At 39.2% G+C, this 19,962-nt stretch overlaps 2 non-coding genes across 2 annotated transcripts; both read right to left on the bottom strand.

The window, feature by feature from the left end:
- Positions 1-11,592: 11,592 nt before the first annotated feature.
- On the bottom strand, positions 11,593-11,664 carry trnat-cgu. The gene has a single exon. It is a non-coding gene; the product is annotated as a tRNA-Thr (tRNA).
- A 6,417-nt stretch (positions 11,665-18,081) lies between these two features.
- Positions 18,082-18,154, bottom strand: trnaa-agc. The gene has a single exon. It is a non-coding gene; the product is annotated as a tRNA-Ala (tRNA).
- Positions 18,155-19,962: the final 1,808 nt, after the last annotated feature.

The raw sequence follows: 19,962 nt of genomic DNA, 5'->3' as shown, positions 1-19,962 counted from the left end.
TGCAGTACAGAACATCATCCGGCCTGCCACTAATGACTTCACCAGCTGACACCCCTGAACTGCAGGCTGGGTTCACCCTAAACACAATGCGTTTCACCCTCAGCTCCGCTTACAGAGTTATAAGTGTTACGGTTTTCATTAAACAACACAGGCTTTTAGGTCTATTACATTCATGAAAATGTGCTTTGCATTACCTCCACCATCCCACTAAAGCTAAATGAACATTTAGTTACGTTCATTCAAAATGAAAATGTGATCTCAGTTGACCTTCATGGACAGATAAACATCAAATACAAATAATTTATTCTCTACATTTTTGGAAGCTTGTTTCCGACTTTGCAGACAGGCCCAACATGATTTAATCGAGTTCCTAAAAATAAACTTAAAGAAACAAAACAAAATAAAACTAATGAGCCCAAGACAGTGTATACATGGTAAATCTCACGAGTTTAAATGGCACCTACCTCAATACCAATATCAATGCTGAAGTCAGCGTAAGCTTCTGTAACAGCTGAACCACGTGTGTTTAGCACAGTTTGAATGTATGACTTTCAGTGAACTTCACCGCAGAGTACTATTTTGTGCAGTTTCTTTAGCAGTGATGCAGCCAACCGCTAAACACATTTAGCAGAGCTTGCGTCCTGTCATACGCTTTCAATACTAATATGTGTGACCAGGCACGCTTTACTAGAGATTTACTCATAAGGACTGGTGCGGATGAACTTATTGTGAACCACTCTGTTGATTTTTTGATTTTATTTTCTGTTTATAGGACATTTCTCTCGTAATGCCATTACAAAATGTTTTTATACATAATACACAAATCATTTTCATAAACATATGAAAGCGTTATCTAGTGATGACTCCAACACATGTTTCTTGGAAATAAATTTGCTATTTTATCATTTTAGCAGTATAAATTTAAGTAAGCTGTTCTGTCCTCCAAAATAATTTTACACAGGTTTATTTCAGTATTGATATGAGATGGTAATCCCACATGCTTACCAATGGTAGTAAAAAATAAATGTTTTAATCTTGAACACCAGTCTCGTTAAAGTATGACAATCGCACATTCTTACCCAGGTTAGTCATTTGTTTCGTATAATGTTAAACACCACTCTTATTAAAGTATGGTTATCACACGTTTGTGTTAGTGTTTGTACATCATATATGTATATGTTAAACACTGCTCTTGTTTAGTACGTTTGAAGAGTACATACCTAATGGTAACAGCCACAACAGCTAGACAGCTTTAGTCTTTAAAAATTACAAAACCTTACCGCACATCCTTGAGATATAATTGATAAATCATTTGCATGACATGCATTTCCCATAGATTATTTAGTTCTATATGCAAACGAGCAATGCAGTTTTGTAAAGATGTTTTAAATGAATTTATCTGCACTGTTACCTTCAAAAACCCAATTGAATGCGTCACAGGTCCGATGGCTGATCATTTAATCAACTGAGTCCAAATGGAAGAAGCATGGGAATACACTGCCTAACATTAGGGTGACAAGTGCAAGGGCAATAAGGATTTTTAGGGGCATTATGATGGTGAGACACAACTGCCCCCAAAAGCCCCTCATTTTCCCTGCGGTACTGCATTTGGGTACTGGCCTGGTATTTAAACAAAGGTGACAAATATGTCAAAGTTTTATAAATGTGCAAAGCAGGGGTTATAGCTATTATAGCTTCATGTAGTGTTTTTATTATCTACATAATAAGTAGTATTTTGTTATTAGTAATAGTATTTTATTATTTAGTAGTATTGGCAGTAGTAGGTCCTTTATAATAGTATCCATCCGTCACCTATACCTGCTTATCCTGGACAGGGTCACGGGGAGTGCTGGAGCCTATCCCAATGTGCATTGTACAGGCCATTACTAGGCTGTGAGGGTGGCTGTGTGACCTGCATTAGTTAATTCGTGCTGCTGCTAGTTAATGAGAAAGCAGATATGACAGCGATGTGCTTGCCTTGACAGTCACTCTGCAAAGCTAAGATTAGGCATGATGCTGGCATTTTGGCACAGATGTGTTATATCTGTAGGATTATTAACACGGACCCTTCTGGGGACCCATGAAAGCTGAGCGTTAGAAATTTTTTTAAATGTGTCATAGCTCTCTTCTAATGCAAAGCCATCTCTGTTCTGAAAGGCTGTGTAGGAAGCTGGGAAAGTCTGTGTTCTGATAGGCCGCTGTGTGTGAAGCTGAGAACGTATATGTTCTGATAGGCGACTACTGTACAAAGCTGAGAATGTCTCTGTTCTGACAGGCTACTGTGTATGAAGCTGGGAAAATCTTGTTTGAAGCTGAGAGCGTGAGTGTTGGTAGCGGGACTTTGAGGGCCAGTTGGATTTCAATTAAACTCACCTTGCCCCCAAGATCTCGCAACCCAAATCACAATCAAAACTAACCAACCTATGACTATGGTTTGAATTATCTTTGCGTTTCCAATGTAATGTTGCGAATTCATTCAACTAAATTAACTAATGTTATATATACTTAAGCAGAGTTTTACTGCCTAAAATGTGTCATATTTTCCCTATTATACGATATGGTTTTAATCCGTAGTCAAACTGTTCCTGCAAAAATGAAGCCGATGCTTAAGCAACTACAGACCCAGTAGTGTTTTTCAGTAAACACACCACACCACGTAATTATCATAAATATACAATACCCAACGCCTTATCTTATCGATGTTAATAATAATAATAATAATAATAATAATAATAATAATAATACTTTATTTATATAGTACCTTCCATACATAAAATGCAGCTCAAAGTGCTTCACATAAAAATGTTGAACTTTTTTGTGAAGGAACCATGCGCAAAACAAAAATCATATAGGCTATTCACTTTAAAACGGAAATTGCCTCGTAAGCATATATAGCCTATGGTAATTGAGATAATTACATTCATAAATATTGAGGCGCTGATTACACCGGGCCTTGCGCACGCAGCTGAGTGGGCAAAAAAAAACAGTTATCAAAAGATTCCTCGGGAGGCGTGTAGTTATGTAATTTTTATTTCAAATATAAATAGTTTACATTGATTCTCCTCGACATCAGTCTGCAATAAAGTCAATATAATTCTGTACATATTTTAAGACCACTGTTTGCTATGTCTGAGACTTAGAAAGTCTCTGTAGGGCGTTTAACCTGATTGAGTCGCAGACAGTGTTATGGTTATTCCCAGGAGAGTTCAGGTACGCTCGCTTTCAGACACAATCTGTCTGCATTCAGTCGGGAAGAGAAAGGGCAAAAAAGAAAACACACGGTGTTACTGGGCTAAAAGAAAACCGGCGTGAAACTATTTAAAAAATAATGGTGCCGTCTATCACTTGCGGTTTAATATATTTGAGCGTTGACGCGTAAATATTTTGCAATAATCACGTTGTATTCTGCAAGCAATATAGATATTCTCACGCCTGCTAGCCATTCTAACCATGTGAAACAGGCGATGTACGAGAGAACACGGTTCTAAAAAGACACTCAGCATCTTTCCAACTGATTAAAACTCACATTTAATAATTGTTGTGAACTTACCCTAATTATTCCAAGCATTCAGCAGCCGATGAGGCACGTATGCTTGGTTTTTTATGCCGTTGTTTCTTTAAGTAGGCTACGTGCGCCTAGTGGTGAGATGAGCCGTGTCTGGCGGTCCTGACTCGCTGCTTTTTATCACATTGCCAGCTCTTCAAACATTTCTTCATGTTCACACCATGCGGTAAGCACGGGCCATAAGAGGGAGATCCACATTTTATTTATAAATATCGGTATATACACTAAAGCTTTAAAAATATCCAAACATATATCAACACCAATCACACCACATCGGCTTATCGCTGAGTAGTCCCTTTAAGGTTTTGAGTCGGGAGGGTCCGTGTTAGCGCGTGTCCAACCGGAAAGCTACGTAGAGATTCACACACCACTGATCACTGAGCTCGTTTCTGTCGCTTTAAAAATGGAGAGAAAGTTTAGCGCATGTAGTACTGTATATGGAGTCCTGACCAGTTTTATTTTCCAAGAAATCACGTCCAAATATAGAATTCGTGGAGGGACATTTCTAGACATCAAAACGTTTTCTGTAATGAGGGTTTTGCTTGCCCCTCCGGCAAAGGGTGCTGTTGAAGTCGGAACTGAGCCTCCGTCAACCGTTATAGTTTTGCTGCTACGATAAAGGTAAATAGTCATATGTTAACAGCTGTCATACACTCAAATAGGGGAGCGTCGGTATAAATGTAACGCATCATGAACGGTCAATAACTTTTTCCACGCTGCTGCTACAGTTGCCATTTCACGTTTGTACACGTGCAATTCAGTCCTCTACTGCTGCCAAGAACTGAACGATATTATGGAAGACCAGGGGGGTAAAAAAAAACGCGAATTTGACGTCTGGAGTCACATGTTGTCAATGTGCTGTCAAACTATTGTTGTTTTTTTTCGCAAATCTTGTCCCACGTAAAATGCGTTTTCGTGACAGTCAAATGAGCGTCGCATGGTGAATTTCAAAACCAATAATGTTGAAATTGCTTCACCAAATCAGGTCAGACCAGACGACTTCATTAGAGATATTATCTGTTGCTAAACGATCGTGCCTATTAATCTGTATCTGTGTAATGAACATTCAGCACTGTTAGTTAGGGGAGAGCGGGGAAATAACTAACGGTTTTCGTATTTGGCTAAATTCTGAAAATATTTCTGAAAATAATACTAGTGATAGGTCAATACAAAGAACGTACAACCCTCGGCTATACTTGCACACCACAGTGAAATTTCTGGGACATACCATTCACTAGCAATTTGACCAAAAGTACCAAGAGTGAAATGTTACATTTAACCCCAAGGTTGGGGTAAAAACGAATGCAACGCAGGGTTCACCAAACGGTCTTAATAATGTTGAGTTAAATATATGTACGAAGAACCAGTCTGAGTTTAACAAATCTTATCAATTGGTTAATTAATAATTTACTGGCAACAGGCTAACAACCCCGTTCGGTGGAACCCCACCGGGCGGGTGTTTGTTCAATTGCCTTTCCAGCAATCCTTGCAAGCTAGCATGCTATATCACTATATATATATATTTACACACACACACACACACACACACACACACACACACAGGCCACTTTATTAGGTACACCTGTTCAACTGCTCGTTAACGCAAATATCTAATCAGCCAATCACGTGGCAGCAACTCAATGCATTTAGGCATGTAGACATGGTCAAGACGATCTGCCGAAGTTCAAACCAAGCATCAGAAGGGGGAAGAAAGGTGATTTAAGTGACTTTGAACGTGGAATGGTTGTTGGTGCCAGACGGGCTGTTTGAGTATTTCAGAAACTGCTGATCTACTGGGATTTTCACGCGCAATCATCTTTAGGGTTTACAGAGAATGGTCCGAAAAAGAGAAAATATCCAGTGAGCGGCAGTTCTCTGGGCGAAAATGCTTGTTGATGGCAGAGGTCAGAGGAGAATGGCCAGACTGGTTCGAGCCGATAGAAAGGCAACAGTAACTCAAATAACCACTCGTTACAACCGAGGTATGCAGAAGAGCATCTCTGAACGCACAACATGTCGAACCTTGAAGCAGATGGGCTAGTAAATGACTGTTTATGATTACATACATTTGCATTCCTTGACATACACACATAATACAGTAGCTGAAAAACACTCTGGTAACAAAAATTCACTTGCATATAGCCAAAAACGACTTTTGGCAATGTCTTATGAAATATTTATTGAACTCCGTTCGTTGGAGAAAAGAGATGGTAATTCTGTTTGTTTAACTTGAAATACGTCGTTCAAGCTTGATACATATACCTAAAAAGTCTGTGTTACATTTTACCCCGTGTTAGGTTTAGCCCCGCTCTCCCCTATTGTTTCGGTGAAGTTATGTTAAATTAGCTAATGTAAAAGCGACAGATATTAAGATTGCTGAGTGCTCTAGCCCTGCCGCACAATGTAAGATCCATTTCTAGTCCACTATCTGCAACAAATGTGATTTGCTGCCTCAATGAAGCGATTGAGTGCCTTCTCATCAGATAAGCCTGGAAAGCCATGCATGAATTATGACTTTATTTCTCCTGAACATTTCCTTTAAGCAAAATTATGCCACAAGCAAGCAATGTGATATACATGGTGTTTATGTTTGTTCACCTAGTCAGTATTTGTTGTATTAATTGTTTTCACAGATCCCCCCTCAATTATTTAGTTATTCTTATGTAGTTATTTTGTTTATGGATATATAGCCTACAGAATGAATGTATATGACTAAGCTAAATAATTTTTTATCTTCTGTTGTCGTTGTTATATATTTTTTAATATATATTGTTATGTCGGGATAGCAGGTATGCCATCCTGCCAAGTTACGGCATGGTGAGGCTGTATGCCCCATACATATACAGCACTTCAGAGTTGGACACTTTTTAGGGTACCCTACCGAAATAACTGAACTGACTTTCCGCCCTTAAAAACATTCATCTGTACCTTCTGACCCAAATACAAGAGACAGAATTCACAAACAATTTCACACGTCCACACAATAAAGCCCCAAACTTAGGGTATTTTGTGTTTTTTCAACCACACCTAGGATAGAACCACTTTCGGCATTTTCAATGAGTTTAATGTTAGCTACCTTGCCAAGAGGCAGCAGACCAAGTGTATTACGTCAGTACAGACGCCTATGAAATTAAGCACTAATATCTGCGTTGCAATTCGGTCCAGTAATTAACATTACCAGTCGTATAGAAACTGCTGCAAAATAATGACTTCTTCACGCCAAGTATATCAATTTTCTTCAAGTCAAACCGTTCACATTCACTGCTGTACTGATAAATGTTTTACCTAGGCTACTGTAGCTATCTTGCAATGCCACATTTCTAAATTAATGTTAGCTAGCCCTATAGATCCTCTACTGACATACAAACAATCAGTAGGACTGTCATGTACATCAGCCCATTAAAATCACTTCCATTTAAAAATATGACATACACTTTAATTTATTTGTCATTGTAAAGGAAAAATGATTGAATCCATGCCGACAGTGCCTTTGGAAAGTATTCAGACCCCTTCACTTTTTCTGAATACTCTCCGAAGGCAGTGTATGTGTTTCTTTCAGAATGTAGACTGTGTTTGCATGCATTCATGTATATGCATGCCTGTCATAACCTACATTTATATATGAATTACTGTTATCACTTACTCATAACAAACACAGTACAAAAAGAAACGATATCTGATGAAAAACACATTTTCAACATAAAAAAATGCCAAGTTACTCACACATACAAAGCACTGTCTAAAAGTCATTAATTCTAAGTGATTTTCATCAGATATGGTTATATACTTGTTTGCAATTTCCTGTCTAAACTAACGTCAGGTTGCTAACAAAAGTGTGGTATGAAAAACTGTTACTTCTTTCATTGTTTATGACATTCTGAGTCAAATGTAATGATTGCTTGTCTCCTGGATATTTACTGATTGCTTGTGTATCCATGTTATTAATGATTATGCTGTTATTCTAACTTAAATTTGTCAGTCTACCATTCGTTTTGATTAGCATTAGCTATAAACTACTGACTTAATGTCAGCTGATATGGTGGCTGTAGTAGTAAATGTTTGGCCATTCAATAATAAAAATCCACAATTATGAGCTGGCTGCTAAGTTGTTAATAGGCTTATTTGACAAGGGCGGACACGGTGGCATAGTGGTTAGCACTGTCACCTCACAGCAAGAAGGTCGTGGGTTTGAATCTCGGCTTGGGGCCTTTCTGTGCGGAGTTTGCATGTTCCCACCATGTTTGCGTGGGTTTACTCCGGGTACTCCGGTTTCCTCCCACACTCAAAGACATGCGTGTTAGGTGCGCTCCTGGAGGTACCCTTGACCACGGCACTTGCCTCAGAACTGGAGTTGGTCCCCGGGCGCTGCACAAGAGCGGCAGCTGCCCACTGCTCCTAAGTAACTAGGATGGGTCAAATGCAGAGGACAAATTACCCCACAGGGTTCAATAAAGTATATCAGGGGTGCCAGGGGTGCCAGGGGTGCTAGTGGATCAGGGAGAGAGCGCTTGACATTACCTAATTTAATATCACGGTACCTAAACAAATAATGTACAGTGCTGAATGCACATCAGGCAGATGCGCAATTTAATGGGAGTGATTGTTTAGCAATGGTATTTCTACGGATTTCATCTTTTGATTAAGAACTAAAATGCATCTGTATGTATATTGAGAATTGTTTATTTAACAAGCACGTAACCGTCCAGACCCACGGCGCAACTCACTTCCGCAGACACTTTTTAGCTGGCACCACCTGCGCATGCGTCCGACTAAACGTCCCTCAAAGGTCGTCCGTGAGTGAGTGAGTGACCACAATTTGCCATGCGTAGCCCACGGCGGCAGTCCTGCCTGCACGCCGTGGGAAAAAGAAGACAAGTTACTCCACCACACACCATCAATTGTAGGTGTCTGAATGCCACCTAGTGGACCGACAAGCGTTGAAACAAAATAACAGTTGAACTGATTAGTGAAAACAGTCGAACAAAACACCCACATCCAGAAAGTATTTAAAATGCAATCTACGATGAATTTAAAACTTATCATGAGCGCAATCGATCCTGATGCCTTAAGCTACGCACTGCACCGGTGAACTAGAGCAATTGTGAACAAGGTTGCAGTACGTTACCTTTCCCTGCTGAACATAATTATTTGGCCACCTGGTGTTGGCTACATGGCTACAACTCCGAACTCTTCTGGTGAAGACCAATGGCAGGTATTATTGTCTCATAAATAAATACATAGCACAAACATCCCATGAATAAAGTGAGATTGACAAATAGTTTTTGTAACTTACAAATAAAATAATTGGTTCACACATAAATCTGCAAATAAATGCAACTGGTCCGCAAAGAAATGTAGGTGGCTCACAAATAAATGTAACTATTTCACAAATAAAAATAATTGGTTCACAAATATGTTTTGCACATGCAAAGAAATCTCACTCAGAAAATGACTCGATGTGCATTTATTCATTACCTGGAATGCGTGTAATGGCTTTTCTATAAACCTTTTCCAGACAAAGGTATTGTATAATTTCCTTGGATTCATACTCAGTACTTCTGGCTATATATCCTAGCATCCAGTTGGCCTTTTTTTTTTTTTTTTACTGCTACAGCACAGTGCCTAGAACCTGGAAGGGTTTGATCAACTATTACTCTTTAAGTCTTTTTCAAATTGAGTGCATTCCAATTTTGTTCCTCTCATAAAATAGTTCTGCCTTATGTTTTTGTTTCCTATGTGTAGAACAGCGAGGGCAGTTCCCGTGGTTGCAGAAGAAGCAAGCTGTGTGAGTGGGTGTGTATGTGAGTGTGTGAATGGGTGTGTGTGAGTGGGTGTGAATGGGTGGGTGTGTGTAAGGGAGTGTGTGAATGAGTGTTCATGAATGTGAATGGGTGTGTGTGAGTGGGTGGGTGTGTGTAAGGGAGTGTGTGAATGAGTGTTTATGAATATGAGTGGGTATGTGTGTGAGTGTGTGAATGAGTGTGTGTGAGTGGGTGGGTGTGTGTAAGGGAGTGTGTGAATGAGTGTTTATGAATGTGAGTGGGTGTGTGTGGATGCGTATGTGAGTGCCTGTTTGTGTGGGTGTGTATGAATGTGTGCATGAGTGGGAGTGTGTGTGTGCATGAAAGTTGGTGTGAGTGGGTGTGTGTGCGGATGTGTACATGTGTGAGTGTGCGTTTCTGAGAGCAAGTGTACTTTCCCGGTTTTAGCTGGGTGGATCTTTGGTTTGGCTAATCATGTGCTATGAGTGTGGCATATAGCTAACCTGGGAAGCATCTCCATGAGCATGGGGAGTGGGTGAGTAGAGGGAATTACCCCTGTAGTAAGGGGGTTGGGGGTGGGGGTTGACTGCATGATTTAACTGTTTTAATTGTTTTAATGAGTTCTTAAAATGAGAACTTTTATTTACCTTGTCCTGGTGGTGTTTGTGGCAGCTGAACTCCTGTAAATGCAACATGAGTAGAGATCGGTTACCTCTCTGGGCTTTTCATCCAAATTAAATTTGGCATGTTCAGCAGGATCCGTGGAACGCCAGGGACAGGTGGGCACCATGTACCCTGTCTCTGGAAACGGTGGCTTGACAGTGCCATTGTTCATGCGCGACCCATGCGTTCTGAAATTTTCACGTGAAGATGGTACAAATAAGCGGGAGGACTGGTCGGCTCTAATGCGTTGAAATTCTCCGGAGTAGATAGCACAGGTAAGTATGAGAAATATTAGGCTCTAACACAGTGGCATTCTGTCGTGACGCTGGGCCTTCTTCTGTGAGCCTTGGATAGCTATGCCAGGAGAGAGATACTATTGGTGCAGGACTTTCAGCAAAACACTGTCGCCATCCTGTGGGCGGAACTGGAACTGCATGCTTGACTTTTCCCACTGTCACTAATCCAGAGCCGTTTTTCTTAGTGTGAGCTGGAGGTGAGACGAGACACTGGAGGTGTATCTCCCAGTTAGTCAGCGGGGTGTACACAAAGTGGAAAAAACTGAAAGATGTGTGTCTCTGTAACAACATTCTCGTAAGCCCACAAACTTGTGCAGTGATTGGCTTATTCTTGGTAAATACTGGTTCGAGATGCTCTGGCTCTCATGGGTCATTATTCATGGTGGCGATACAGCCCCTGACTGGTCAGTTCTTTGTCGAGACATGAGTGCTGATTGGTATAGCCAGCAATTCCAGGTAGATTCCTGGTAGCAGAAAATAATTTGATTGGGTTTCACTTCCAAGAATGACAGGGTATGTAGAAACGGCAGTCCACTAAATGCAGTTGTCACTCCTTGTTGGAGGCCTCCCGGTACTGCAGTGGTAGCACATTCGCCTCACAGCTAAAAGATCCTGCCGTCACAATTGTAAATGATGTGTAAATAGGAAAAACATCAAGCTTTTGACATGTTGAAAAACAATTATGCCCCTTTTTAACAGAGTTAAGATTTTTAGTGGTGTCTCAATCGTACACAGGGTGGTATTGGTAAGGTATTGTTCAGGTATTGTTGGTAAGGTATTGTTCAGTCTCCCATTTATAAATGCTGGAAAAGATTATCTACCATTGGCTACCAAATAGTGGTTGGAATGACAATGGTACAGCAAAGTTTACCAAAAAAAGTATTTGAGACAAGCTTTTAATGTTGTTACATTAGACTATGATTAGCCAATGATGATGAAAATAATTGTACTGATATTATTTCTGGTTTAAGACACTGCTCCAGTTGATGTATCTGTGAAGTGCAAACAAAATATTGTCGAAACAGGTTGTAGTCACCACTATCTTTGGTCAGAGGTTAATGTTACTGTTATGGTTACAATAAGATGTTATTAGGAGCCATTGCAAAATAAGGGAAATGGCCCTGGTTCCTGTACTTACAGTGTAGTCATTCTACTGAACTCACTATAATGTGTGCCATATTCACCCTTGTTGCTGAATTCAGTAGTCAATCCCTACAATTGGCAGTGTGAGGACAAAGACTTAAAGCCGTCTTGGAATTTTTAAAGTATAAAAAACATCTCTTTCAATGTCAGTTGCCCCTTTAGTAGGCACGGACGGGGTTCGAACCCGCGATCTTCGGTTTACGAGACCGACGCCTTACCACTTGGCCACCGCGCCTGCGCTGTTTCCGATGGCAGTACAGCATTATATTCGTAAATACTCCGGTTTTTTTGCGGATTTTTGCAGATTTTTCAGGATTTAACTTTAAACATTCAGCCGAAAACGATTTCTTCTGGATAAGCAGCAGGGAAATGCCTATCCAGCAATTAAACCGATACAAGCCTTCAGCAGGAATTATGGTTCGTAAGTTAATATGCACTGTCGTAAGGAAGCCGTGAGTTCATGTAATTCTTGGTAGTGAAATCCAGTCAAATCCCCGTTCGCTACCAATAATCTACAAAGAATTGTAATCTAATCAAAACAAAATATGTTATTAATTTAATTTGCATTAGCCACAAGGTAGCCTACATATTTATAACCTTTAAATGTATTTTCTCTGGCATTATAAATAGCTTGTTTTGTATGCGCTTATTTATTTATCCATTGTATTTCATTTCCTTGAATGATCCTTTAAACATGCTATCTGGATTGAACTCTGGAACTTTTCTATATATAACTAACTAATGAAATAACAGCTGACAATGTAAGAAAATAAAATGTCCTTGAAATAACCTATAGCTAGCTACATTCTTTTTTAAATCATTTTTATTATTATGCACCTGATTCGTTATTTTCATCAGTATCACCTGTCACTGTGTATATATGTTTTTTAAGGCCACTAAATGGGACGATTTATTTTAATATGCCAAAAAATGACATAAAAGCATCTGTGACCTATCACAATATTGTGCACCAACCATCCATCTTTGATCAATTAAAGGTACAGTGGATTTGTGGCATCCAGCGGTGAGGTTGCAACCAACATAAGCCTACTAATTTACTACATACTACATCCTACGTTAGTATGTACTATGTACAACAAGACAGTTAGTATAACAGCGTAGCCTACATGTTTTTTGTTGTGTCATGTGCAATGATTGTTTATCTGTACTTGTCTGTTCGAACGTGGTAATTGCTATTTACTAGAATTATCCAGTAGAGGGAGCTCTAATACAAGTGTGAACTGTAGCAGCTGACGCGCTACTTCTCTAATAAGACGTTTGTCACTCGTGCCTCATCCAGTATTCTCCACTGCAAAACTTGTCTGCACAGATGCGATTGCCGCAATAAAGGTATGTATATTTAGTTAAAGTTTTTAATGAAATGCGTTTATACGACCACTATGTTTATCAATCCTCATTATCAAGCGAGCTAGCTAGCTAACATATTTGGTTCACTTTAGCAAGCTAGCTGGCTAGCAAGCCTTTATGAAGTGGCAGTGAGCACATAAGCAGCGTAGGATCTACATTTCCAGAGGACATCGCTGTATTCTCAAATAAATAAAAAATAAAATGGTGATTTATTGTATCACACATTTGTTTTTTTTATCTGAGATAATGATATTAGCTACTGTATGATGCTGTGTAAATAGCCAACGCGTGATTGCAAGCGAGTGTGTCATCTAGTCACGCGTCATCGTAGCAAGCTAACCAGACAGTAAAAACGCAGATAAAACACTTATAACATGGATCGTTTTAAGCCATGTTATCTAGCTTTGTCGTGATAACATGAGAGAAGGATTGCTGTTGGAGAAGTGAATCAACCAACAGTTAGCGCGGGTAACCTGCAGGAAAGCGCATTGTAGTTTTTTTCACGTATTTCATCCAGTCAATTTAATTTCATCTAACGTTACACTTGATTCACTCTTTAGCTCTGCTAGATAATGTCTTACTCTTTGAGATTATGTAGTAGATATAAAATAATAAAATATAATTCATTTAACTTACTGAGAATATCTAAGAAATAATGAGGCTGTGTCAATAGCGAATGCGTTATTGCGAGCGAGTGTGTCATCTAGTCACTAGATAGTCTTACTCTTTGAGATCATGTAGTAGGAATAAAATAAGAAAATATAATTAATGTACTGAGAATAGATACTAAGAAATAATAATAACAAATTAATAAGAACAACAACAATAATAATAATAGATGGCTGGAAAAGAAAGGAGTAAAAGCAAGGTGTGGTGTTATTTTGATTTCACACACTTAAAGATGGTGTTAATATATATTTAATTTATTATCATCTTTTACTTTTTTTATCTAAAAAGTTCTTTGTGTGTTTATTTTTATTTGTTTGCTTATAAGTTAAATGTTCTTAAATATAGAAACTTTAATAAAATATATGTTTTTCAAATTGATTTGAAAATGTTGCACTTTTTGACAAAATATCGGTCAAAACATCGGTAATTGGTGGGCTAGGACTCTCCAAAATCGGGATCGGCATCGGACCCAAAAATCTGGCATCGGTCGGGCTTTATAAAATACCATTATAGCACGGCACAGAAATTGGTGGCAGGAGTGAAGGATACATGGGCAAAAATTCAGTTTAGATATAGAGTGTCACATGATAAAAGAAACATGAAACAATAGTATTCGGGACAAATATTTTCTTATTCTGGATTATCAGTGGTACGACAATATTTTAAAAAGTATGATGGCCTTTTGAGTGTGTGTTGTCCACATAAGAGATTACAGTATATTAATCAATTCAATAGAAATATGGGAGGAAAGGTTGTGTCTGCTCACTTACTATTAACTAGTTACTAATTCTCGACTACTTCCTATTAATAAGTTTAATTTGTAATATTCCCAACACCCAGGCATTCAAGGTGGTATGTAAAGTGTCTAAGCAAAAAGAATTAGCCAAAAGTGCGTCCAAGTCAGGTCTTCATGTCATTTCTGTATGGAATTGGAAAGATAAAATTATTATTTCTGAGTTATTTCTGTCTTCCTTGTTTATGTTATGGCTGTATGTTACTGCCTTTAGGAATAGGTATTTGTGGTCTTTTGTTGGGGGTTTCATACTACTTCATTCTATTTCACACCCTTACTTAACTTTTTTGTTTCCTGCACATCAAGAGGCCTGCATTACAAAGTTGGGTACTATTTTGTTAAATGAATAGCCTACCACTTGCAGTATAGAAAACCATGTGCACTACTGAATATTAATGTGGTCTTTTTATTATAAGGCTGCATTGGCTGCTACAAATGTTGTCAGAAGAAAAACTAAAGTGGTTATTACAGTACAAAGTGATGCATTAATAAGCAATAACTTTGGTCATATCTTAGTGACAGTTCAGCCAGCCTGTAATGAAAATGTAGGCTGTATCTCTTGTCCTGCGTAGATTTCTCAGTCCAGTAATCTGTGCTTGTATAGTTTTGTTTCTGGTCGTTATGGCTTGAATACACAATGAAGATTTTCAACCTCTGCGATATATACAATTTATTCATTGGAAGGCCTATTTTGCATCTTTTCTTTTATAGGCCACATAGTAGATTTTTTTAGAGCTTATTAGTTAATCATTATTAATTGATTAATGGGCACCAATGATCGATTAAAATAATTGCATGAAATTTGCATCCTCAGTCTGGAGTCCTAGATTTTTAGGTGTGCAATTTTGACTATGTTGCTGTTGTCTTTCAGCATGAGGACCAATTAAGTGTTAATGCCAGTAACCCAGGCCAACAATGGGTGGAAAAATCTGAACAAATCAATAAGAGAAAAAGCCCAGATGTTGAGTGTGCCAAAACCATCTGTCTGGTACATTATTGAGAGCACACTAGTGAGCTCAGTAATAGCAAACAACCTGGTAGACCACGGAAGACCACTGTAGTGGAAGACCAAAGAATACTTTTGATTGTGAAGAAAAACAACCTTTTTAACTGTTGAACAAATTAAGAATACTCTCCAGGATGTGTCAAAGACTACCATATAGAGAAGACTACATCAGCATAACCGCAGGGGTTCATTGCAAGATGCAAACCAGTGATACACCTCAAGAACAGAATAGCCAGGTTTGAGTTGGTAAAAAGGTGCATTAAGAAATTGTCAAATTTTTTTCAGATGGTAAGATGAAAAATGCAGGGCCAAGTTACATTAAATTATTTAGGAAACATTGGACAGCAGCATTGCTTTGGAATAGAGCTAGCCTAATTTCTGGGAGCTAAGATATTATTAGCCAATATTGTTTGTTGTAACTTGGCTTAATTTTGATATCATTACTTCTAATGGCAGGCCCAGATTTATCAGGTTTTAATTAAAGTTTTATAGACAGTGCTTTGTATGCATAAGTAACTTGGAATTTTTGTAAGTTGCATACATGTTTTTATAGAGATATCGTCTCTGGACTGTTTATTATGCATAACTAATAATAATAATATTAATAATAATAATAATAATAATAATAATAATAATAATAATAATAATGCATATATATGAACCATAAGCTACACATGCTGTACATAGCCTACAAGTTAACCTGTAGACTAACTGTTAGTCGGGGTTTGGGTATGTTGGATATCTACTTTTTAGACTACCACCTTTAAGAAACAGGCGATGTACACTGATCTGGCAAACTTGCTCTGTGTGAGTACAGTAATGTAATCCATTTCCTCACTGTCAATTGGTCCCCCTCCCCATTGCAAACACCAAAGGAATGCCTTTGGGGCAATTAGGGCCACACCAGAGGTCTCTCAAATGTACACAAAATGTCTTCAGATTTTCGCCCTTGAAAGTGTTATTACTTTATTGCCTATTTGGGGTCAGAGACCTTGCGTAGCTATACACAGCACAAAAATCCATATTCCTTTTAAGTTTGAATGCAGTCTGCAAATTGAATTGAAAACTTTCACTGAATGAAAACTTTAATGACTGTATAGATAAGGGTTTTGAGGCCTGACCTTCAGAATCTACATTTTCAGGATATTCCAGTTAAAAGTGGAAAACAATGTGGTATGATTATTTTTGTTACATGGAAAATATTTTATGCGAAGATGAAGAGTACAACTAGCTGTCTTTGAGAACTATTTGTCTACAGATTTATCATTTGTGCAGCTGGGTGAGCGTTAGGCTGAAGATCCTGGTTCAATCCTGGGTCTCAGCAATGGGAGGTGTTCTGACTTTTAATGAGTGGAGCTGAGCCCTCTGCTTGAGTTCACCGACTGCTCACCCTCCTGCTTTAGCTGATACCCATTTCACGGAGTGGAATCGAGTTCTAAGATTTGTAGTTTTTCCATTTAGGATTGTCGGTTCTTCGTGCGACCAAGTTCCTGATATGTGGACGTGCACTAAAAGCCATGTGTGGCAGTGTGGGAACATCACTGTCAATCATCATTTGTACTTCATTTTTGCTAAATATTTACTGGGGAGGGGCAACGTGAAAACTGACTGTCTAGATGGCTCTATTGACTTTTTGCTGAGGCATGACTCAATTGCAGATGAGAAAACAACCCAAATATGAACTGGTTTCCGTTCTCACTTGGGCTCCAATACTCGAAAAATGTATACTCCTTCCCTCCGCTACCAGCTCATATTCGTGCCCCAGAGGATGATCATTGAGTCCTTCCTATTTCCAAAGTCCCGATATCGGATGAGACTAGCGAAACGGCTTCAGACTGTGCTTCTCGTCACCTCATGGCAAAGGATACATCGATTTGTCCTACCGCGGAAGTCTTTTCACATTTCGGTCTGACACTATCGCGATCACGCCCACAGAGATTGAAAGACCATCCCACCGAATCGGACACTATCCAAACTTTAGAAAGCGGGGATGGCGGAGAACCTGACTATCCAAAGGATGGGTCTATTGCCACCAAACTTGATTTCAGATGCTACAGTGGGAAATAAAAGTTTCTCAGTGTGAACACTGACATTATATTAACAGTGAGAAACATCGACTTTGATGACGGAGAAGAAAATAAGCTGTCATTTTGTCTTCACACCTCTTCCCTCTCTCCTTTCCTTCCCGAGTCTCCCCCCTCCACACACTTCTGGGTAGGACATAGGTGGTAGGGGGGGAGCGGAGGAAAAAAGTAGATTATTGGTACACACCCAAAGAATAGTTCCAATTGCTAATTTCATCTGTCCTTGTGTCCACTGTCCTCGCTTGGCCCAGAGATCGAAAGAGGTCGGTCATCGTCAAGGACACTCCAACTCGTTAAATGCTCTTTGAAGGATCTAGGAGATCGGTAGCTCCCAAAGGATGCTTGAGCAAGGAATCCCGAGGGTATCCTTTGCGGAAGTATTTAGTTTGGAAAGAGTGTGAGATAAATGATCAACCTCTCCCTATTTGCTACATCTGTAATTGACGTGGCTTCAAACAGACGTTTGGCTGAACGAGGACATCCCCGGTTGGCTAGTACACGCTTCTATGATTCCGCTGTCCTTGTTCCTTCCGATGGGTGAAGCTTAGGAAAGGACACAAGGAGGTAAAGGTAAGCGATTGGAATGAGGTTTCCGGATTGTTCTTCGAATCAAAGTCTGTACTGAAGCCATCCATCTGTATGGCTCTTAGGGTTCTGGTTTCCAGGCCAAACACGTCTGCCTTTTGTCGGAACACGGGAAAATGACTGCAGGAGGACTTGTCCAGGCAAACATGGAGAATGCGGGCATCGATCCCGCTGCCTCTCGCATGCTAAGCGAGCGCTCTACCACTTGAGCTAATTCCCCATTGCACAAGCAAAGCCTAAGCCATCTCCAGAATCCGCGGTCTTGTCTGTCTTCAACAGCGATCCCTAGGTTCCACCGAATTACAAAAACGGGCAGGGGTAACGGTCAAAAAGCAAAAAAAACACATTCTCCCCGTCGGGGAATCGAACCCCGGTCTCCCGCGGCGGGAGCCGTGGATAGTTATGCTTAACTTCCCTTAACTTTTACCGTTCGTTCTCAACGGTAGTTCTTAACACTACGGATGTAATATATTTTTGGCCGCACGTATTTTTTCGCGGCGCTGTTCCGTCCCGGATGCAGGAAGACCGTTTTCGTCTCTGCCTTTACCTTTCCCCGTTCATTCTCAACGGTTGTTCTTAACGTTGCCGTCCTGAATGAATGAATGACAGCGTATAGACAAATAAATTCGAATATTAAATAAGGCGTTTTGCGGTTATTTTGTGGTACCTACGCTTCGGTAAGTCTTAATAAATTTATTACAAACAGGTTCCTGTTTTATATTGATGTCATCGAGGTATTCTGTCATTATTTCAGCTAAAAGACCAGTAGTTTCATTTTTCCTATTTGACTTCATTATTGGGTTTCACGTCCCGTTTGCTGGCTTGTCCGTGCATAATAACACTTTTAAGTGAGAATATCGCAGGTAAATGGGACATGTGTACATGTGCACGTTTGTGTCTCAGTACACCAGCTATTATTTCCATGGCCCTGCAATCATATTAGGGTTTAGTTTACAATATGTTTCATTTCCCCCTCACTATATTATTGCTGGTATCATCATCATTATTGGTATTGTCCCCTTTACATGTGCCTTGTGTAACACGTCACGGTCTAGACATACATTTTTTAAATTATTATTACTTATTACACTATTGCTGTCAAGGCAATAAGTAATGCCATCTCTAATTGTTCATTGTCAGTACTGTCATTCAGCCATCTTAACAAACGCTTTCCTATCTATATGTTTCTATACTTACCATTATTATTATTATTATTATTATTATTATTATTATTATTATCAGTCAGTTTTAACTATTCAATATAGAACAGGACACAGTACAAATATTGCTGCCTCCACCTTCAGACAATACAGAATTTGTGTAATGCAATTCATATTAACTACCCCTCCCACCCTATCCCCTGGATTGACAGCACACAAAAAAAGGGAGATCATTGGAAAATCATTATAATAACAATAATAATTTCATGTTGAGAATTTGATAATACTGGGTGATAGAGCTACACAAGGCTGTGTATCAAAATGGCAAAACATAAGGTCAAGGGCATAAAGAACCTACCATTTATACAGCATTATGATGTACAATTCCCATGAAAATATAAACCCTCCCCAAATTTTACTGTCCAGGTCTCTGTTTTCGAGTTAATGTTATTTCATTATAGCGAGAATTCTCTGGTCATCAACTGTATGGGTCCACCTTGGCCTACCAGGCCCTTTGTGATTACTGAGCTCACCAGTGCTCTCGTTCTTAATGATGTTCCAGGCGGTTGACTTTGGTAAGCTTAAGGTTTGGCCTATGTCTCTGACTGTTTTTTCATATATCCCAGCCTCATAATGGCTTCCTTCCATTGGCATACCTTATAATTGTACTGGGGAAGCAATTGAACACACCTGACTAATCAGAAACACACGTGAAACCATTTGTCCTGAACATTATGGCACCCTGAAAATATGTACGTACATCCCCAATTCTAAAAAAGTCGAGACGGTAAATTAAATGCAAATAAAACAGAAAGCAGTCATTTTTAAACTTTGACTTGAAAAATATTGCCCAAATTTAATAAGCGTA

Source organism: Anguilla anguilla, chromosome 17, assembly GCF_013347855.1.
Source record: "Anguilla anguilla isolate fAngAng1 chromosome 17, fAngAng1.pri, whole genome shotgun sequence".
Taxonomy (NCBI): Eukaryota; Metazoa; Chordata; class Actinopteri; order Anguilliformes; family Anguillidae; genus Anguilla; species Anguilla anguilla.
The sequence above is the reverse complement of the archived record's forward strand: the minus strand, read 5'-3'. Positions and strand labels throughout refer to the sequence as shown.